Source organism: Myripristis murdjan, chromosome 16 (genome assembly GCF_902150065.1).
Source record: "Myripristis murdjan chromosome 16, fMyrMur1.1, whole genome shotgun sequence".
Classification (NCBI taxonomy): domain Eukaryota; kingdom Metazoa; phylum Chordata; class Actinopteri; order Holocentriformes; family Holocentridae; genus Myripristis; species Myripristis murdjan.
Genome location: NC_043995.1, coordinates 11,900,398 through 11,924,000, shown reverse-complemented (window position 1 = coordinate 11,924,000; position 23,603 = coordinate 11,900,398). Strand labels below are relative to the sequence as shown.

Below are 23,603 nucleotides of genomic sequence, written 5' to 3'. Positions count from 1 at the left end.
TATTCATCATTTCACTGATACAGAGTTTTGTTAGTGACCATGTTGAATTGCTGTGTGTTGTATTTATTTTGGTTTGACCTTTAAAGACGTTCATAATGTTTTACTTTTTAGTGTTTCCATCCCGCGTCTTCGTCTGATTGATAACCTAAAGTGCAGGCGTTTCAGTGAACCCGACCAGTCGACACGCCTACCAGAAGGGCCAGCTCCGTGTAGGATGGCAGTAGCCTTGCGAGCCACGTGAATTTCTTACGTTTTCACATTGTGAGATACGTTGAGACAGATGAATCTGATTCTCCCACAAATTGTTGCGAGGGAAGGCGAGAGCGATGCAAATCAGCCGCAGCTCAGCAAGCTGTGGAATTACAAACAGTGTAGTGTGCGAGGTAGGGAATCATGGTTGATGCGGCAAATTTGCTGATTTCTAAGATGTGGACAAAAAAAAAAAAAAAAAACATGTTTGCTTTTTCATTTAAGATTATTTTTTGGCATAGCAGAGAGAGACGGGAAAGGCAGGGGAGGGGGCGCCACACAGCAAAGGGCCCAGACCGTACCCGAACTTGGGCCGCTGTGGCAAGGACCCGACCCCAATATGTGGCACGCGCCCCAAAAAAATCCTCCACCCATCAAACGATCCCAGTGTGAAACCTAGACAAGAGGCTGCCATGACTCTGGGCCACGGAAAACAATTATGTCACATCCATCGAAATATTCTGAAATTGCCATCATTTCACAACAACGATCAATTTCATGTCAGTTTGTAAGTTTGACTTCATTATAAATAAATGAAATTTAGTGGTTCATCATTACACCACCATTGAAGATACACAGTTTTCCAGAATGTAGATTTTTATTAGTATTACTATTATTATTGTTATTATTATTATTATTATTATTATTATTTCAAATAAATCAATCAATAAATAAATGTCAGAAGATTTAGTAAATTCTTTGGCAAATTTTGATACATTTTACTGTTAAGTAGGTGCATATTATGGCATGTAAAATTAGCCAGAGGTTGTTTTTCCTTTCATCGTGAATTAAAAGTTCTGGTACTCGCTGAGTCACGGCTGAATTGCATCATTCCTGCCTTACCTGGCAACAAACCGGAGTGTGAAGCCCATTGGTCAGTCTGAATGCTGGACAAGTCCGACCGGTGTCACCGTGTGAAGCCCTGCGGGGTTGGGCCGCCTCATGATGCTATGATTGTAACACACGTCACATGCTAACAGCTAGCGAGCTAACTTCCCAGTCAGTTATGGAGAATGTTGCATCTGCCTTGGTGGAAAATGTGTTCTCTAATTTCACTTTTCTCCACCAATCAAAAGGTTCTCCAATATTAATGTGGTGCGTCCCCATATCCGGTTTCTCCAACACAATGAAGTTTTTTGTTTCTTTGCACTCGTGTGTCTGTTGTTTCTGCCGGCGTGTTCACAGAGTGAGCGGAGAGGAGAAGCAGCCTGGAGCAGCCCTCCCTCTGCACACTGTGCTGTGTGCTACGTCAGCTCCGTTCTCCTGCTGCGCTCGTGCGTCCTTGTGTGTGCACTTGACGACCACGAGAAGTGTTTTTGTTGTTGCATGGGGACGCTCTCTGCTGTTGCCCAAAACTCCTCTTGTCATCTTTATGTTGCAGGATCCCGCACCGCGCCCAGCCACCGCTGCCACCCACATTTCTTATTCTTGGTTCTTCAGCACTGGACTTGTTTTTGGAGATCCAAGCTTTTTCATCTGAGAATAGTGGTATATTATTCCTTTTTTGCTATCACAGTTGAGTCAATATTTATGAACATAAACAGCTCCCAACCAAAGACAGAGAACTAAGAGCTGAAACTGCGAAACTCACAACAGCAACGCAGTGCGGTTGATGTTGTGGTTGGATTGTTGGTTTGTTTGTTTGTTTATCAGTACGCCGTGTTCCCTCATCTCCTTGAGTATCACACCTTGGCGACAGCGACGTGGGCGGCGACAGTGTGCAGTTTCCACAGTGACAGACTGATCATTATGGGCTGTGGGACGCCATCATCTCCTCTTTACGGTCCAGATGTTCGTCAGCAAGACTGACTGAGAAGGGAAGGACATGAGGGAAGTGTGTTTGCGTGTGTGTGTGTGTGTGTGTGTGTGTGTGAGTGTGTGTGTTTGCATGTGTATGTGTGTGTGTGTGTGTGTGTGTGTGTGTGTGTGTGCATCTGTGGAAACGTCCTCGTTTGTTTGACTTTGTTTTATGTCTGTTTGCGTGTCACTGTGTGCATCTGTGTGTGCCATCCTTTTTCTGTGTGTGGGATGTGCGACTGTACACCTGTGTGTTTGAGTATCTTTGTGCCTTTCTGTGTGTGTGTGTGTGTGTGTGTGTGTGTGTGTGTGTGTGTGAGTGTGTGTGTGTGTGTGGCAGCAGCAGCTGCATAGGGGACACGAAAGAGAGTGCTGATGAGCAGGGAAAGAGTTGCTGACTGAGACACAGAGCCTCCATGGTTGGAGGGCAAAACGCAGTGTGACACACACACACATACACACACACACACACACACACACGCACACACACACACACACACACACACAAAACACACCTGAGAGACACTGACAGTCCTACAGACACCAGAGTACACAGGCACAATCAGGAGGGCAAATTGCAGTCTGGCACTCACACACACGTACACATACTCACACACACATACACACACACTGTGTGTGTTTATCCCAGACAGCAGGGTGGTGTAGTGAGCAGGGAGGTTGTCCTTTAATCAGAAGACCAGGGTTCAGTCCCCTGCTGAAGTGTCCTTGAGCAGAGACTCCCCACCAGCTCCCGAGCTGCTGTTGTGTAACTCAGCTTGACCTTTGACCTCTCTGTGGGGGTGGCGAACACAAGAAATTTCCCCTGCAGGGTATACCACCTCATTATTTCCTTATCACGCTCACACTTAAGGTGCTGCTTGTATTATGAGCTCTGTTGCTTCCTGATGCCGCTTTTCTTGCTTTCAAGAGTAAAAAGAAAGAATAAAGCCTTTTCACGTCCCTTGATAACAGCCCGTAGATGCATTTACGGGGAAAGTCTGAAGTTAAAACTGTAGTTAGAATATTGGAGACAGGATTGTCAAATAGTTCACAGTATAAAAAAAAAAAAAAAAAAAAAAAAAAAAAAAAACCTTATTCTGTGCTGTAAAGTAATCCTACAGATTTCCTGCAATATCGACACAGTGGCACAAAATGTAATCTTCAGTATAGAGGCTGGTGCAGGCTGCCAGTATTCTTGGCTATGGTCTTGTTTGAGTACAGAAAGTATATAAAGTCTCAAAGTTGATGTTGTAATGGTTTCTAGCACTGTGGACAAGTCCATAAGCATCAGATTTACAGCAAAAATAACAAAGTGCCCCCCCTATATGTTATATAGCATTGCATGACGTGAAATCATGTTACGCTGCATGGTGCTGTGCTGCTAGGTGGCACATTATTACGTTACATTGTTTTGCTTACGTTACATTAGACATACAGTAGTTATGGACACCGGCAACATGATATGAAATTCTATGCTGGTTGTGTGACTCTTCCTTATTAGGCTGTGAAAATTAATGAGCACTTTTGGACAAAATAGGTTTCCAATAAGGAAGGTTCCTAACAAGATACCTGCAGTCTTGTTGCAAATGAGCGAATCGCAGCCGTGCTCATCTTCAGTAAAGCAGCACTGGCTCTCGCGTGATGTCGCTGAATAAATGTCACCCTTGAACTCTCAGTCAAGTTCCAGTTGAATTATTTCACTAACAAATAAGCTCTTATTGCAATTCAGTGAATTATGAGAGCTGTATCTCTGTCTTGTATGGCCTTTGTATGTAAAACCAGGCAGATAATCAAAGGCCAACATATGGAAGGCAGCATATTCATAGATTTTTTTTTTTTTTTGCTTTGTGGAGTAAGAGCATTAACCAGCTGATTGCTTGTCGTCCACAATAAGTGCCTATTATTCAGCCCAACAAAATGCATATCAGGAAAATTGCAGCCCAGCCAGCTTATTTGCTTGAAGTGCTGCTGCTCAGATACTCAGAGAGCAAAATGAAAGAAAATGGCCCGTGCTCGTGGTTTGAAATAATACAGGGAAAGGGGGAGAAAAAAGTCTTGCTCTCTCTCTCTCTCTCTCTCTCTTTCTAAATGTGGGCCTGTTTTATTGTGAATCAAATTGAAGTGGAACACAAGAGGAGGAAGAGTTTGAAATGGAGAGAGCAGAGGAAGGGCAGAGAGAAGGGAGAGATAAGGGATGAGAGGCTTAGAGACAGGAAGAGGGCAGAATGAGGAGGAAGCATGGAGGCAGAGAAAGTGGCGGTGGGGGGATGCTGAATCAGAGGAGAAGGAGGGAGAGGGAGAGTGAGGGAGAGATGCTGTGATAAGGACTGAGGAGAGGAAGTGAGGCTGTCGAGATAAAGACAGATTCAGAGAGGGAGAGGGAGAGAGCGAGGGAGGCTGAGACATTTCCAAGAACAATAGAGAAGAGAGGAAGAACAAACTGAGACAGTGACAGAGAGAAAGGGATGAAGAGAACGAGAGACCGAAAGAGCAACAACGAGGAAGAAAGACGGACAGAAAGAGAGAGAGAGAGAGGCAGAGGAAGTGTGTGTGTGTCTTGAGGAAGTGCCAGCCAGGAGGAAGTGCCAGAGGCCGTCGCCACGGCAGTAGCTCTGGTCGCTATGGGAACCAGCAGGGCCGAAAAAAAAACAGAGTCTGGTCAACAGGGCCACACAGACTTTAGTTTGTCCTTTCTCTCCTCAAGGAAGGAGGCACAAAACGAACTTATCAAAAGACACATTCACATCTGCAGTGGTACATGAAAGCAGCACACATGTAACCCCCATGGTATTTCACCCTGAGGTTAGACGCTGTGTTTTTCATTTTGATTCCCGCTTGTGAGAGAAACGCATTAACGGCGTGAGAAAAAAATAGCATGTAGGACATACAACCTGCAGCACATGTCCACACTTAGGGGATGATTGCTGTGACATTTTAAGGACAGATGGCGGAAACGTTGGCTATAGCCGCAGGGTCAGTGAAGGGTTACAGGGTCAGTGCCTTCAGTGCCTGACTAAAACTGTATGCACTGCATCAGCCCTCACTGTAGACACCTCCCACACTGAAACTCTGAAAGTGGAGCCTCCACTGCACCTGTCTGTTTCCCATTAGCCTTTTGATACCTGAAGAAATTCATTCGATTTCTTTAAAAAAAAAAAAAAAAAAAAAAAAAAAAAAAAACATAAAATGCCCCCCCCCCCAAAAAACTGTAAAACAAAATAAAATAAAAAAATACAAGAACATTGCCATAAAAATGCCAAAATGCCAAAGAAATTGCAAAAAAATAAATAAATAAATAAAAAAAATAAATATAAATAAATTAAAATTGCAAGGACATTTGCACCCAAAAAGACCAGAAAATTAGGAAAACTATTGTAATTTCAATAAGATTATTTTTTGAAATTCCCCAAAATTACCATAAAATTATGTAAAAAATTGAAAAACATTATGAGAAAATAACCAAAAATTTGTTTAAAAAAAAAAAAAAATCACGGGGCATGACTCAGACTGCTTATCATGTGTTCGCACCTATATCCAGTTAAAGTTGTTGCCATGTCAGACAAAGTTACTAGGTGTTTGTCTTTGTGAGCTCAGGACATCATATATTCGTACATACAGCACCATGCACCACACTTCACCTGCAACAGTGATAAATAGCCCGGAGGAGTGCAGATAGGTGTCAAAATAGAAACCATAAATGAGTGCATTCAGTAAGACAGTGTCTCCTAATATAAATGACATTATATTATAGTCTGTGCCTGATATACTTTGCAGCATAAGTTGTGATATGCTCACAGGCTGCTTTGAGAAGTGATAACCATGGCTACAGCAGTTGAATGTGTTGCTAAGGCACGTGAACATCCTCCAATTGATTGGAAAATAAACCAAGCTCTTAATGTGACTAGCAAACACACCTCCTATCTGCGGGGCCGGCAGGTTGGCGGGCTCCGGTTAGGTGATGTGTCTGGGGCGGGGGGGTCAAGAGACGGAGGGGGCGAGAGAGAGGGGGGTGGCTGAGAAAATGAGAGTCAAGAGGGAGGGAGAGACTGTTGAGAGAGCAAGAGGGAGAGAGAGAGGAAGAGGGAGGGGGAGAGATAGAGAGAGAGAGAGGGGAGGGAGACAGAGAGAGAGGGAGAAAGAGAGAGAGAGGAGAAAGAGAGAGAGAGAGAGAGGAGAGGAAGAGGGTGAGGGAGAGAGAGAGAGAGCGAGCGAGAGGGAGGGCGAAGGCGAGGGGTGCTTGCATGCTGTGACTTGTCCTGTTCAGATTCAGACAGCAGTCAGGGACCCTGTGGCCTCCCAGCAGTGCAGCGTGACACAGCTACTAACTCTCTGCACACACACACACACACACACACACACACACACACACTCACACTGTCCCCATCCTTTGCCTTCCAGCCGGAAGTAGGACAGATGAAAGCGAGAAAGAGGGAATGACAGTGAGGCAGAGTGAAAACTACAGAACAACAGAGAGGCAGAAATAGTAGATGAAAGATGAAAGAACAAGAGAACGGAAGAAAGACGGAACAAAATAAAATGAAGAACTAAAGAGGCAGGCAGACGTACAGAGAGACACACACGCGCACTCAGCCAGATTTGATAGAGGCAGTACATTGCGTGATCTGTTCTCCAGTGCGCTCATGGTGCCGATGGAGTTGCCTAGTGTTTTTTGGAAACTAGGTCATTGTTCCTCCCACTCAGCCTGTCTGATCCGGCACATAGCCCAGCTTTTTTTTTTTTTTTTTTTTTTTTTTTTACCAACTAAGCACCTCTCTCACCGTCTTTTTTCGGCAGAGGAAAGCAGAAAAGCGGGATTGTTAAAAGTCAAGCACTTTCAAATGCTAATAGAACACAGCCACACACATGTAGACATGCATGTCTTCTGAAACAAATACTCGTACATGCATATCAACTGAAAACACACTGTACCTCACGCGCACACACACACACACACACACACACACACACACACACACACACACACAGATGGCCAAAGCGGCTGACTAGATTAGGAGGAGGGTTCTCCTGAGGTATGTCCAATATGTCCAGTAGTGCTCTTCTCTCCTCTTCCCCTGCTAATGGCTTTGCTCCGACAGATGAGCTTAGAGGCTTTTAAATATTCAGCCTCTGCATATTGACCGGACTCAGATTGAATTATACAGTCATTTATTCATCACTCATTTCACACGAGAAGGTGTGACGCACTGCCCTCGTACCAATCTGTCAGACATGCATATGCACACGCATGGCCACACACATATACACCGACACACACACACACACACACACACACTCTCACACACCGCAGGCAGAGCAGACAGGAAGGGCAGAGAGGCTGAGGCTCTGCTATCCAGGATGAGTAATCATAGCTAAGTGTGCCAAGCAGAGAAGCAGTGCAAGGAGAGAGATGGGGAGGGCGGGTGGGGAGGAGGAAGGTGGAGGGGGGGTAGGAAGGACTGGGAAAGGCAGAAAAGAGCCAGAGAGCTGGTGAAGAGAGGCAGTGATGAAGACATAAAAAGATGAGTAGGAAGGAAGAGAGGAAATGAGAAGGGAGAGTGAAACAGCAGACAACATAGAGGGAGAGAGGAGGAAGAGGCAGGAATAGAGGAGGGAAGAAAGAGAAACACCAAGGCTGAAGAGAGAGAGAGAGAGAGAGGGATGAACAAGACAGAAGCCAGGAAGTGACTCAAGGCTAGTCACAGTGTATAGTCAGACATACTAACTTCTAGCCTGTCTGCACTCAACATTAAAAGGTTGAGTCAACGTACGTGGAAGTCAACAGCTCCGACGATCTGGGACTGGTGCTCGGCCGGCCAGTTTTCACCCAGTCTGGCAGCCAGCGATGTTTGCACTGGCCAGTCCTCGTAAAAAAGTCTATTCAGAGACCAGCCCAAAGACTATTTTCACATGTGAAACAACAAACATTAAAAACAAAATAACACTTTTTTTTTTTAGAAGATTATAATTTCTTGCATTTCTGCTTTATTCGATAGTGACAATAGAGAGAAACAGGTCCCCTCTGCCCCCCACGTAAATTGTGCCTATGCCTCTGGTGATGAAAGACCTCCATTACAGGCCAGCCCTGCACTGTTAGGCCAGCATCACACTCTCTATCGTTCATTTAAAATGAACATTAGACACTCTATCAATCCAGTGCACATTCACTGTGTTGCGATGACGGTGTTGCACATGTTAGATTTATTTTTCTACTTATGCCTTGATAATACAAATTTGAACTAAAACCTGTGATGTTATTTCCATCAAGGAGGTGAAACCTCTGGCAAAGGGTTATGTGATTGCCCCTGTCCACCCGTCTGTCAGCAAGATAACTGAAAAAGCACAGGACAGATTTACACCAAACTTGATGGGAAGATCGGCCATGGGCCAGCAAAGAAATTAGCAACTTTTCGAGTCATTTGTCCTCAAGGGGATGTAGCAGCGGGCAAGGTTTGGCACAGATGCATCTATGTAATATCAAGAAACCCGGTGGAGAGGTTGGTCAACATGGTATTGACCAACTTTCCACCCATGACTACCAGGGGCGTGTCCATGACAACAGCATTGCATAAAGGGGGGCAGAGTAAACACAAACATGGGTGGAGTTTCCAGTTACATAAATATAACATTACAAAATCTTGTGGGAAGCTTGGTGATGGGCCATGCATGCAAGTAACGTCATGAGACCCGATGAGAGAGGTTGGTCTTGGGTCAAGGTGGCACCTTTCCACATTAATTGGTTGAAATGGGCGTGTATTGTTGCAATAACTTGACAACAACAACGACTAAAAGGGGGTGGGGCTTGGCACAAACTGGACTGTAACTTCTATCTGTGAAATTGTTAGACGTTGGCACTCAACAAGGTGCCTTCTTGTTTGGTTTTTTTGTAATTTTGCTGCGTGTTTTCATAATCAAGATATTTCATCAGGGATTTGAGCTTGCAAGGAAAACTGATGTTGTAATCCTACAACCGTTAACCACATCTGGCTAGTTTCACCTCAGTTTGTCTGAGTCATGGGTTTCTTGTGCGGAACTCTGCAGTCGTTGTGCAGCAACGCCCATGCATGTTGGAATAAGTGTGATGGTGGCGGTTACACTAGGCTTTTCATGTGACTTCTGCACAGAAATGCAAACATCCAATCACACTAGGCTACACTGGAGTTGCATCCACGTCCACAAAGTTCAGTGCGACTTCTGTGATCGGATCAGAGTTCCACTTTTATACCTCAGAAACGAGCAGAAACACAAGGAAACTGTAACAAAAAAAAAAAAAAAAATCCTGCAAGCCACTCATAATAATGTGTTTTTTTTTTTTGTTTGTTTTTTTTTTGAGATGTCTGATTATGCCTGGAGTTTGGATCTCAGTGCGAGTTAAGCCACTTGTTAAGTAGTTTGGCAGTAGAGATGGGCATTTCAAGCAAAAAATATTATTTGATATTCAATGGGAACTATTGTACCATTCTTCGAAGATAAAGTAGTAGTAACTCAAAGTTGCATTAAAAAGATTAGTTAATAAAATACCGCTGCATTATCACTTTGCCTCTCAGGGAAACTGTTTGCCAATTCATATTTGTTATCTTTTCAGTATGGCTGCAGCGATTTCCCACTGTTACCATTTATGAGATAATGTTTCAAAATATACAAAAACTGGCCAAAGAATGTAGGCCTGTTTTTACCCTTGTTCAAATATATTTTAGACTTCCATGTGCTCTTGACAACATTTCATTTCAATTTTTTATTCAGGCAACAGGCAATTCATAACAGGTCTGATGTAAGACTTTTTTTTCCCCTCAACTTTAATTTTGATATAGTAATCAGCCACCTTCAAAGCAGATTATCTTTGTGCATGTTTTGACACGGTTACAACTTACTCTTTGGGCAAATTGAATCGTAGGCAACTGGACTTGTATTTGTCTTAGGAAGACGTTTCATCAGTTCGATGTGTACGAACTGATGAAACGTCTTGGATAGGAGGCGAAACGTCTTCCTAAGACAAATACAAGTCCAGTTGCCTACGATTCAGTTTGCCCAAAGAGAACGATGACCTGGATGAATGAGAATATCCATAGACAAGTTACAACTTACACAACTTACAAGATGCTCCAGTTTTCCATTTCTAGTGCACTGTCAGGTAATAGAGCCTTTAGCTTTTTGAGGTTTTCTGGTTTCCATATCCAAATGAAAATGAGAGTCCTGGGTTTTCCAGTAGAAAAGTAGAAAGTAGAAGCTTTGACAGGGTACACAGACTCTTGATATTCTCTGTACATCTGCAAGTTTAGCCAAATATATTTTGGCCAGTCAAAATGTTTTTAAAGGAATTTAATCTGTAAGTGTACATACACTTGTGGGGCTAGTTTTTATACATTTTGAGACGTACCCCTTAATGTATTCGAGTGTATGTATGCAAAGTGTTTCTCTCCATATGGCCTCACCAGCAGCCCCCATCGCGCTGCAGTCCGCTCCGTGCCAGCCAGTGTTACAGGCAGATTAAGTGCCTATATGGTGGTCTCTCCATACTAACCTGGCCCTCCACTGATCCCCATCCCACCCTGTCCTGCTCCCACAGAGCAGGGTGATAAAGTAGCTCCACGTCGCTGGGCTCCAGAGGGGGGCAAAATTCATTACCTGGCCTGTCCTTCTGCCTGGGACACCATTGACTTGCAGCGCTCTGTAACCCTCTGCTGCGGGACAGATGGAGAAGAGAGGGGGATAGATAGATGACTGAGGGGAGAAAGAGGGGACGGACAGATGAAAGAGAAGACAAAGGAGTGAAAGAGGGGGACAGACAGGTGAAAAAGGAGAGAAACAGGAGAAGGAGGGGGACCGATAGATGAGAGAAGAGAAAAAGGCAAAAGAGGGGGGACAGATAGGGTGCAAAAGTGACAGAGTGACAGTAACTATGTTTTCATCCAACTGTCACGCAGATTTTACGCAAACTTTTGAAATGCAAAAAAAACAAAACCAAAAAAAAAACAGTGAATTAGGTACGTTTCCATCAGCTGGTTTGAAGTGAATCAATTCAAACTCTTGAATGTGAGAGAAAAACATCCACGAGAAAAATGGAAAGTCTTTCAAGAATTGTTTGGTAGGCTGTGCGGCAAGTTGTTTCTCTTCTTTAGTTTCGGCTAATGCTGGCCATATTTCATGCTCTCCCCCAAAAAAGATGCACTTGGAGTTAACCCTAACTCTAATGCACCAATCTCTGCAGTGGTCATAAAACCACAGCAGGGGCCTTACAAATGGAAGGGACAAGAGATTCTACATTTCTAGGAAGCCGTGGTGGACTGATATTTTACAGGCATCATCTTCAAAGACGCTTTTCAGCTGCTGTTAAGTGAGCATCACTTCTACTCATGCGTTAACATGGCTATTTATATATGAATTTCTTTACTGGCAAAAGGATTTTACACTTACAGTGAGCATTCAAGCTTTATTTTTTTATCACAATTGTGAAATTGTATTAAATTTTACCTTTTCCATTGAGCTTGTCTAATGTGATAATCATTCCAAAGCAAATTCTCAGAAAGAGACAGTGAGAGGTCAGGTGACGGCATGACAGTGAAAGACAGCAAATGTGTGTGAGAGAGAGAAAAGCACACTGACAAACAGAAAGTGTAAACGGACAAATAGAAACCAATAGAGATAAAGACAGGAATATACCAGATACATTTGCACACACTCTCCTCCTCACTGTAAATTACTGGAGGAGGAAGATAAATGGAGACACACAATTGCGCCGTGGGCACCGCGTGCACACTCATGCACACACACACACACTCATACACAAACACACGCTAATCTGTCAAGGCAACAAAAGGAGGCAAGCCAGGGCCACATTTGCATGACAAACTGGCCCCGCTAGGTTGATTGAAGAGAAAACAATTTTAGGAGACAGGCTGACTGTGTGGTACGGTGCCTGCCACCTCTGTGTGGGCCTCAGGACCCATAATCTGAGTGTGTGTGTGTCTGTGCGTGTGTGTGTGTGTGTGTAGGTGGGCGGCGGGTTTGTTTGTGAGTGTGTGTGCCTAACATTCAAATGTGTGAGAGATGAGGTGGTAGTTAGGGGATATGGGATTTAGTCAGACGGCAGGAAAAGAGGAACAGGATTCATCAGGTTTTGTGTCCTGAACACTGCTGCAGCTGTTTGAATGTGCGTCTGTCTGTGTGTGTGTGTATGTGTATGTGTGTGTGTGTGTGTGTGTGTGTGTGTGTGTGTGTGTGTGTGTGTGTGCCTGTGCTTGTATTAGTTGTCTAGGTATGTAGGTGTGTTTGTTTGTTAGAGAAAGATGGCATACACTGCTGTGTGTGTTGTCTGTGTAAAATTAAAAGAGACTGACAGCGAGAGAGAGAGAGTGTGTGTGTGTGTGTGTGTGAGAGAGAGAGAGAGAGAGAGAGAGAGAGAGAGAGTGTATGTGTGTGTATGCGAGAATCTCTGTGCTACCTTAATCCCCAGATTGCTAGAGCTGAGGGTTCAGACATACGCTGGCCTTGTTGGTACTGTCAGCCTAATCTAATCCTATCATCACTCTAAAACCTTGTCTGGGTGAAAACATACTCTCTCTCTCTCTCTCTCTCTCTCTCTCTCTCTCTCTCTCTCTCTCTCTCTCTCTCTCTCTCTTTCTGGACACATTCCCTCCCTCACCACATATAGGCACACATACCCTCACCCACATTCGCAGACACACAATCACACAAGTACACACATACACTCCCTCTCTCTCTCTCTCTCTCTCTCTCTCTCTCTCACACACACACACACACACACAAGCTCAACAGAACAATCTCACAGATGCCTGACACGACTTGTTTTAAAGCAGCAGATCTCTGTACACACAGGGCTTTGGAGTGTGACAGATGTAGGTTGAGTGTGATATCTGTGACTTGCTGTACAGTGTGTAGGGGCTTATGGCGTCTCTGTCACCCACAGTGTCTCACTCTCATTGTCGGCTATAGTCTTATTCTCTACATTTTATCCCTGGGAGTGTCACCTTGTTGTCCTCCTTGTGGTTTTATCCGTTAGTGGGCAAACTGGTAACAGGTTTGGTGCAGCAGTGCCCGGGGGAACAGGACAGGTCTATTATGCACATGCACAATAATGTGTTTTTCTTCCCACTGCTCTGTGGAAATAGCAAAAGAGTCGAGCGGATGTGGCATAGTTGGAAAACAATGCATTTCAGTCTTGCCCTCCCCGTTGGTTCATTATTATTTAAGGGCAGTTCCTGTTTCTTTCATGTGAAGTTCAGATGCGTCTTTGCATTGGGGGGCAGTTAAAGTTGCAGGTGAGACCGGAGTGTGTGGTGGGGTTTTCTGGGAGAACATCAACTACATCTAGAATTACAGCCTCAAACACATTAACACTATATAAAACCTTGGATTGATGCTTGTTTGCTGTTTTATTGTTTGATTGTTGTGTTTTTGTTATTCCGCGACTAACTAGCCAAAAGTAAATCCTGTAATATCACTGGGTTATATTCTCAGCACAGCTACAATGACATTTAATAGGAAAAAAAAATCCAGAAATGTTAGATGTCAGCGTTTCAACCCTTAAAAATAAATGACAATAATGACTTACTTGCAGCAAAAATACAGGGAGAAATCCAGCATAGAAGAGGGAGAGCTCACTTCTCTCTCTCCATTGACCAAATCGGAAACACAGTGTAAGTCACAATCCCTGTTTGTAAACTGCCTTAATGTGTTTTAGGGTGGAACTGTCCTTTAAATTATCACCAATTAACCCGCAGCGCTGTATTTTTTGTTAAATAATTCTGGTTTTCTCCAAACATGCCTGTATGTTGTGCATTTGTTTAGCATTAGCAATGATTATTGTTTGTGTTAGCTTGTATCAGAGCCAAAATGATTTTTTTGGTAAACTTTATTTTTAACATCGAGCTGGCACTCTTATCTAGAGTGACTAACAATGAGCGCAACAGAAGTAAGTTTCAGCTCCTAGACCACCAAAATGTACCCGGCAGTCAGGAATGCCTTAGCACCTTTACAACATTCCTGTGTCTATAGAGCGATAATGTCAGATTAAAGCGCTGGGAGAAGAAATAGACTAAGGGCCGTGGAGAGACATAGGTGGAATTTTTTTCAATCTCAAGCAGAGCGAGCAGAAAAGGGAAATGATGCACTTTCACGCTGTTCTCAGGCGGCTCTCAGGTCAAAGAACAGTCTGAACATCACATGAAAATAACAGGAATTATCCTTGAAGCTCTTCAGTGAAACATGAAGTAGTCAGCAGATCAAATGACTGGAAATTCACCGTTCATCATCTGGGCTCAAGACCGAGTTCAGCATGTGGGTATTAAATACTACGCACCCTTCCCTTTCCCCTTTTCAGCTAAGAAAGTGTCCCCAACATCTGACACACAGGGCAGTCTCCATGGCAGCCCAACTTCTGCAGGACCACTTTCAAAACGTCTCGATCAGATAATCGGACTGCAAGGCTTTTAAAGGTCTTGAAAACAGCTAAATGTGGCAGTTTAAGGTTGGGTGCCCATTAGGGGTGGCACTCTTGCTTGTCACCACTTCTTCACCTGTCTGGAAGATGTCTGTGGATGTTTCTACCGTCAACAGTCATTTCAACATTTTCATTTATTAAAAAATAAACCCTTGATTAAAAAAAGACTATTAACAAAATATAATACAAAACTGATACTTGACAAGCTAATTAGATAATGACTTGTCAAACAAATCAAACCATGAACACACTCTCTTTTACAGCTAAGGAAATGCACACCAGAAATGCCATACTCCAACAAAAAGCTATTTTTATCACCATATGGAGGGAGAGAGGGGTCATACAGGATGGGCTAGGAACCAAAGTTCAGGTGGAACTAAAAACTAGTTGGATTTTGACTCAGTTTACCACATGCAGCCGCCCAACTGGTCCAAGCCAAGCAGCTGACAATTCAACTCTTTTTGCCTCATCTGTGTTGTGCCACGAGCTGGCTTCATGCCACTTCGATTCTCACAATTCCCTGTGCATGTTCACCGCCCAGCCTCATTGAATAAGGGCTGGGGGGCAATTTCATATGGACACCCACTGTAAGTCTTAAATTCAGTTTTAAATTTCTCTCTCTCTTTTTTTTTTTTGTAGAAGAACATCAGCCCAGCCATGTCGACCTATGTTGTGGTCCTGGTCTCTTTTCATTTTTACGCTCACTTGAGTTGCGAAATTGGTGTTGTATTTCATGTTAACTGGCATTGAAAAGGGTCATAAAAGGTCTCAAACGTAACTTGCTGGAACTTGTCGGCAGCCTGGTTTGGCAGGCCTGGTGGAGGATTAGGGCTGGAAGGTCAGCTGCAGGTGGGCTGAGGCAGTGGCAACACAGCAGCTCCCAGTTCAGCTGTAGGTGGCAAACCCCTTTGACCTGACTTCCCCTCCCTCTGTGTGGGTGCATGCGTGTGTGTGTGTGTGTGTGTGTGTGTGTGTGTGTGGCTCTGTGTCTTATTAGTTCTGGGTTAAGGTAGGGAGTCCTGGCGGTGACAGGTTTATTAAATATCTCAGGGTCCACAGTGGACATGGCAGGGAGGCAAAACCCCACTGCTCATGTAATTAATGTGGCCACTCAACGCTCATGTTTATAGCCTGTGTGTGTGTGTGTGTGTGTGTGTGTGTGTGTGTGTGTGTGTGTGTGTGTGTGTGTGTGTTTTCCCTGTGCTGTGGAGGGACAAGGGGCCATTCTCTGAGCCTGTGACTGGGACGGGTCTCCCTGCTGGGACAGAGAGCAGAGGGTGTAGCGGATGAAGAGGGAGGAGGATGCTCTCAGAGGAATATGCTTGGAAAAGCTGAAAAACAGCCCTTTTCATAGTTGACTAGTGAGCTGGGAAATTGTTTCTAGGGTTCAACTTACCTGGGTTGACCTTCCCACACTGATCAGTGACCAGGGTGAGTCGACTACATAAAACATCTCTGGTCAAGAGGACGCAGCTTAACCACGGGGCCTTAAAAAGTCTGACAAATGTCTTGTGATAAATTGCCAATATTAAAGGCCTTAATAGCATCTTTTTGCTGCATGTCCCTTAGCTTAATATAAAACCAGTTAATTGTAGAGTATAAAAAAATATTTGTTTCTACATAACTGAACACCACTGGACTTCATGTACTTTTAGAAGTGATGTGTTGTCCTTTTATCTTATAGTTTCAGGACATTCCTTAGCTATGTTCAGCCAGAAACAGGCAGGTTTCAGGTTTCATTAAACATGTCTTGAAAAGATCTTAAATCTGGCTGTTGGAAAACCCGGAGGTACCCTGAGGAGGGTAAGAGCAGAACAAATAGGGGGGGAGAGGGACAGAATGTTAAAGAAAGGAACAACAAAAAAGACAGTAGGAGGAGAGAGGGGAGGACAGAAGGATTAAAGTGAGTAAGTGAGACTTGGCGATAATAATAATAATACTAAAAAAAAAAAAAAAAGGCAAGAGAAAATGAGACAATGACATGGGCAGCTCTCCCACCTGCACAGACAGACTGTCTAGCCAACAGACCAATCACTCTCTGAGGAAGCAGCCTCTCACTGGATATCACTGGGCAGACAACACACACACACACACACACACACACACACATACACACACAATCAGAGCTCCACAAGCCCAACACTGACTAAATCGTCACTAAAAGTGAGACTCACTTATTTACAGCCTGCTGCTGAGTATCTCCATGCAGATGGAGAACATTCAGTACCAAAATACTTTTGTCACATTTTCTACATACATTTGAGGCCACAAAACTTTAGTGTGGTTCTTTAGGAGTTGATGATGGCTTGTGTTTGAGCATTAGGTCTTTGAAGTAATAATTACTTTGGTATCGTTGCTCTCACTGATTGATGCAAGATAATCTTGATCCATGAAAGTTTTTCCATTTGCCGATCCAAACTGTCTAGTAGGACACCTCTGCCACACAGGGAGTGATGCATTTTACATTGCAGGTTGTTTGAAATCAGAGGAACTGCGTGCTTAGCATGAGCAGTGACAGCTACCATGGCTAAACACAAAAATACACAATAATAGTACTAACTACTAACTCTCTGTCTTTTGTTAATGTCTGCCTGATTCTCCTTTTTAATATTTTATTGCTCTTTTAATCCTATTAACTTTTCATTGATCCTTTTAATCTTTTTTTCTCTCTGTAGCACTTTGAGATTGTTAAATGTAAAGTGTGTTACAAATAAAATTTATTATTATTATTATAACTACAGAAACTCAAGCAGAAAAGCCAAGGAAAAAAAACGCCTCACAGTAAGTAAGCTTTGAATGCCAAGTGATCTCTGGGAAGTGCAGTTCAAAAACACCACAGACATGAGTGCTTAGCAACAAAGATGTTGCCAAAAAAAAAAAGCAGAAGTTGAGGTTTCCCACTTTAACATGACTTATCTCTGGCTGTTTCATGCCTATCCATGACTAAAGGTTCTTTTGACTGGCGTAAAGCCTCAAGCAAGGTGAGCAACATACGCAAAATGTCATAAAATATTTTACATATCTTTGCTTGAACATATTTCAGCCATGAATTAGACATTACAGAGTCTTTGCACACATTTGGTAGTTTGTGTTCTGGCTCGGCGTGATGGCATCTGTCAAAATTCCTCACATATGGAAACATGGATCAAATAAGTACCATTCTCGCTGCTAATTCAACCCCGTAGCCGCCACGGTTGAGCTCCAACAGACGACTGGATGCGGCGTTGCAGCTCACAGTGTTAATGTTGTTGTGTAGCCTTGCCTTTGGTTTTAGCACCTCAGCAGTGAACGCTGCAGTTACAAGCTGTTGTGGGGTGATCTGTTGACTCCCTATAGTCCTGTTTGCTACTACTGTAAAGGGAGGCTGGGGGGCTGGACTAGCAAGGCAAGCTGTGAGGAGGAACGCTAGCTGGCCCGGTACAAGCTGTTAACTCCCTAGCCCTGCTACAGAGCTGTACGACGGCAGCGAGGCAGACTGTAGGGAATGCTGGCTGGGTTGGTACAAGCTGTCACGCGCCGCGCTGTTGACATCGCAGCCCTGGTGGGGAGCTATATGACGGTGGTGGAGCTGGAAGGAAACATTGTCGCGAAGTACCGTAACATATTAGAACCTAAAGTGCACCCGGCACAGGCAGGGATCCACCGGACTCCAGCTCTTTCTCGTAGCCGTGGTCAAGGCGGGGTTCGCTCGCCGGTCGTGTTAACCTGTGTGATGTTAAGTTCTGCCAGGGTGGTAGCGGGTCTGGGGTGCTGCAACATGTTCACACCGCCATCCATCTGTTAGCACAAGCTCCTAGCACAGCACCTCTCACCTAATATAATGTTTTCATTATATTCCTCAATATGGGAGCTATAGGATTTTTTATGGGGAGGGAGCCGGACGGCCTCCGAGACTAGGAGGAGTGCTCAGAGTGTTTGGATCGCTGTGACTTGTTCATATGACGGTCCATCTGTTCCCAACCTGCTGGCCTCACAAGCGGTAGCTACTGTTGTGACATTTTGTGCGAGATGTATGGAAGAGAGAATATAGGAGCCCATAGCACCTTAGCATGGGTGTTCAAGCAGTTGTTTATTAAGGTTTCATCACAGGAAAATAATGACGCACTCCTCTGCGGTGGTATAGAGACCGTTTAATGTTGCGTGTTGTCGTAGCAATATTTTTTATGATCATTAAAGAACAGTTCCAATTTCTATTCATGTTTCAGCAAGGGCCGTGCAATATGGACAAAATAAATTTCATGATATATTTGACCAAAGACCTTTGTTACTGATATTGTGCTATTGTAAGATATCTTGGGTGCTCTCATAAGATATTTACACACAAGAGATTTTTAATAAACAGCCATTAATAATGGTGGACAGGTGGATGTGATGACCAAGCCGATTGAGGCAAATAACGCAGCAGCTACAGTCTAAGAAATTCCGAAAAGTGCATCCCTTTACTGTAATGCAGCCTTTAAAACTAGGAAAAGACATCACTTATGCCATTACAGCATCCAAAATCCCATTCATTATCTAAATGATATGTAGTCTGATGTCATGGTAACAGTATAATATCACAGCATGCATATCTAACCTTAATACCCAATGTTCTCAAAATAATGCTTTATATATTTTTTTATTTTTAATGTGTTTCTCTTCATAGACAGCCCTCCACTTTTATTCATTTTGGTGCTGTGCTAATATCAGCCAGCAGAGACCGGAAAAACTTGTTTGAGATACATATAAAATGCAGTATGCATATAAAAACAGTCATTATGCTTTCAGAGAATGAAGCACTGAAATGTAAATAATCCTTTTCACAACGTACATACTTGCTCATGATTCGCCTTTCTGGTTTGATTTTCTTACAAAACAGTTCATGAATGTCCTGCTCGTTTGCTGCTGACTAAGAGTTCAGGGATGTCGGAGCTCCTCACTAGTGTTTGAACGCACCAGCAGACCTGCAGGCCTTTCACAAATCAGTTTTCATCATTTTCACTGATGAACCCGGTTTTTCCCAGTCAAAACATGGTTGTTTCAGTTCCTGGTGTTTGAATCATTAATTCTGTGTGTTTTTTTTTTTTTTTTTCATTAGCTTTTTGATTATCTGTGTACGGCAGCATGTGACAGGTAACACGTGTTTTACATACATACGAGGCTGTACAAGGTTTGTGGCCTCAAGAAAGAGTGTGTGCTTGTGTCTCAGTTTATAGGATGTGTGTGTTTGTGTAGGTATGTGTATACTGGTGTGCATAGTATACAGCATGTGATTTGATGTCTGAGTGTCACATGTGTTTTCGTTGTGTGAATGAGTGTGTGTGTGTGTGTGTGTGTGTGTGTGTGTGTGTGTGTGTGTGTGTGTGTGTGTGTGTTTGTAGCATCTTAATAAAGGGCTATCATGCATGAGGCTGTAACCTGCACCATCCACACTCTGTAATCACCACTGTTTATCACTGCATAAAACACACACACACACACACACACACACACACACATACACACACTCTCTCACTCTTCCTTTCTATCCCTCCCTCCCACCCTCTTAAACACACACACACACACACACACACACATTTATGGCTGCTGTGTGTCTGACTGGCTGTGTGATTACTGCCGTCTGGTTTGGGGCTCTTATCAGTGTTGTGGCGGAAGTGGCTGACTGGGACACACACACACACACACACACACACACACACACACACACACACACACACACACACACACACACACACACACACACACACACACGGTCTCACTCTCCAATTTTATTTCTCTTTCCCTGTCTTTCTTTTTTTCTCTTGGCTGTACTCTGTCCTTCCTCTAGTGGCGGTGTAGCGGCGATGTAGCGGCGGTGTTGCGGGTGGTGTTGCGGCGGTGTTGCCGCTGTGCCCGCCCCGCCGAGTCTTGTGCCAGTCCAGGAGATTGGCATTAAAGCCAGACATGAGCTCATCGGCCTGGCTGGGCAGACAGCCCATTACAATGCTCAGCAGGGCCCTACCACAGGGGTGAAAAGAGCTCAATACCTGCTGATTATCTACTCTCTCTCTCTCTCTCTCTCTCTCTCTCTCTCTGTCTCTCTCTCTCTCTCTCTCTCTCCCTGCCTCTCTTGCTTCTGCTCTCACTCTCTTACAGCTTCTCTTCTCTTCTCTTCTCTTCTCTTCTCTTCTCTTCTCTCCTCTCCTCTCCCTCTCCTCTCCTCTCCTCTCCTCTCCTCTTCTCTTCTCTTCTCTTCTCTTCTCTTCTCTTCTCTTCTCTTCTCTTCTCTTCTCTTCTCTTCTCTTCTCTTCTCTTCTCTTCTCTCCTCTCCTCTCCTCCTCTTAATTTATTCATTCATTCAGTCATTCAGTCAGGTATCCTCTACCTTGGGCTCTGTCTATCTCTTTCTTGATCTGCATTTTTCAATCTGTCTTTCTCTCATTCAACACGGCCCAAAAGTGGCACACACAGTCTCTCCTTCTCTCTCTCTCTCTCTCTCTCACACACACACACACACAGGCTCACATACACATACATAGGCATTGTCTAACGGCCTGTTTCTCTTAATCTCCTTTCTCTTTTTCTTTTTCTCCCTGTCTGTCTCTCTATAATAAACACAACTTTTCAGCGAGTGCCGTGGTGTCATTGCAGTGGTGCCTGCGGCAGTAAGAGAGGCAGGGAGGGGTGATGCTGAAATGACAGGGATGGAAGCTAGGTGTGCGTGTGTTTGTGTGTGTGTGTGCGCGAGTGTGTGTGTGTGTGTGTGTGTGTGTAGAAATGACAGGGGTGGGAAGCCAGACAGCTGGTGCACCTGTGCGGACAGGATATGACACGGCAGTGCAGCCAGACAAGGGCAGGAAGCAGCAAATATGCTGTGGCATGCCAGACGTTTTTATTGAACGCAGCTCGCTACTCTGCAATCTGACTGTCTGGAGTGGCCTTTCTGTTACTTAGCGCTCCGCTGAAGACGTGGAGCTACAGTCAATGCCTGAGCAAACACTCTTTCACTCTGTCTCTCTCTTTCTTCAGCTTTGTCAGCTGCTGAGATGCATTGCGGTTAATTCATGAATCCTATCCAGCTTTGGTATTAATGGCTGAGTCATATCCATCTTTTGTTCTGACATTTGGATGGCATTCAGACATACTGACTCTATGCAGAAGTCACAGTCTTTCAAGTTATTAGTCTTACTGAAAATGTTATGTTTGAGCCAAAATGGATTAGCGTCACGTACAAACACATCCATCACAGAGGTCCCATGATGGGGGCTAAACTCACCAGAGGAAGTGTTGGGAAATTTCTGCAGTAATGATTTAGGAGAGATGCTGGTCTGCTACAGTGTTTTTTTTTTTTTTTTTTTTTTTTTTTTTTCCCAGTGTCATGTAAATATACATGTTCTTTTTATGCACTCGGTGTTTAAAGGCGCCTCAGTCAGCTGCAGTCTGTCAGTTTTGATCTTATCTTACTTTGTCTTATATCTCAGTAGATGTTCGTCACTTCTGAAAACTGGAAAAACTGAACATTTACGACTATATCTGCACTTTCCTTTTTAAACTGCACACTATGCTGCATGGTTAATTTGTGCTGAGAGCGTGAATTCTGCACATTTTCTTAGCCTTGTAGTCTCTTTACAAGAACAGAGTAAATCTGTATGAAGTCAGGGTAGGAAGGGATGCTTTCATTTTCCCTGTGTCCTCCTCCGTGTTCCCTTGTGGTTTTTGATGAAGACGGGGCGTAATTGATTCAAAGCTTAACTCATGCCCGGGAGAGGGATTTCGTTTCAGAAGTAATGGAGTGAGAGAGAAGAGAGGAGAGGAGAACTGAGCTAGACACCAGAGAAGTGGAACTTTTTTTTTTTTTCCCAGTCCATGTTTGGGATGCCTTTGCTGCATCGAATACTCCTTTTCCCAGCTTAGCCACAAGATGGCGCTGTGAAGCAGCCTGCCCCTGCAGCACCACATCCACAGATGGAGAACTCACTCTGGGTTACATGAATTGGATTTTTGGGGGGGTTAAGAGGGGTGCACCTTACATTCACCCCTAACAGAGGTTCACAAACTGTTTTCTGCTGTTTTAGTGTCTTGGTCACATCCCTGATCTCTCTGTGGGCACCTCAACCAAACATTTTTAAGCATCTATGTCAGGACAAGAGAATATGTTACATGAAAATGTGCTTTTGAGTAAAAGAGTCTCCCTTTTTAACTCTTACGTCATCTGACTGCTGCGTATGAGCTCACCAGTAGTCACACTAGCTTGAAGTCTTGTTATTTCTGCAGTTTTTATATATACATAGAGAAACGTGCATACAAGCACAACCAAACATCCCCAGATACACACACATACACTGAGGCTCAGGTGGCAAAGTCACCGATAGTGCTGGTTTAGTGCATACACAGGGTGGTGGTGTTTCCTCTGTGGACAGCACCTACTTTGAATATTGCAACCCACTCAGGTAAATCCCGATCATATTTCCACGATGTCTTGTTGGGTACATGTCTCACCAATGTGCCACGTTTTGACTCAAATGGCCACGAAAAGGAGACAAAGAGTAATCGGCAGGGAACTTGCTAATGTGCAGGAAAACCCCCTGTGCAAGCAGGAAAGCCCCCTCCAAAGTTAGGTTTCCTAAAATAGACCCTCACACACATACAGAGCATGCTAAACCTATCAACCTAAAGTTAGTATTCCTCAAATACGCAGAGACAGACGTTCCCCAAGCGAGAGAGAGAGAGAAAGAGAGAGAGAGAGAGAGAGAGAGGGAGAGAGAGGGAGGCTGTGTATGCAGACTGCAGTCAGGGGGGATGGTAGGGGAGCTGGTAGACTAGAGTGCATTTGGTATTCAGCAGTGCCTAGTATTTATCTGTCTGCTGGCTGTCTGGTCTGGTCTGGTCTGTTAGTGGTGTCACCCTGCCTGCTCCCCAGGGGACTAAATTGACGCTCCAGACAGACTGTGTGTGTGTATGTGAGAGAGAAATAGAGAGGGGGAAGGGGGGTGGATAAAGAGAGATGGTGTATATGTGTGTGTGCGAGTGTGTCTGTGGGTGTGCGTGCGTCTGAGTCAGTGTGCGTCTGGAGCTTGACTGCATGTCGGGAATATGTGTGTGTGTGTTTCTGTGTGTGTGTGTGTGTCTGAGGATGTGAGAG

The 23,603-nt window shown here is 44.1% G+C and overlaps 1 protein-coding gene across 2 annotated transcripts in view; it reads left to right on the top strand.

The window, feature by feature from the left end:
- Positions 1-23,603, top strand: part of LOC115374152 (low-density lipoprotein receptor class A domain-containing protein 4-like) — a 194,162-nt gene that overhangs the window by 125,377 nt on the left and 45,182 nt on the right. The window lies entirely within an intron of this gene.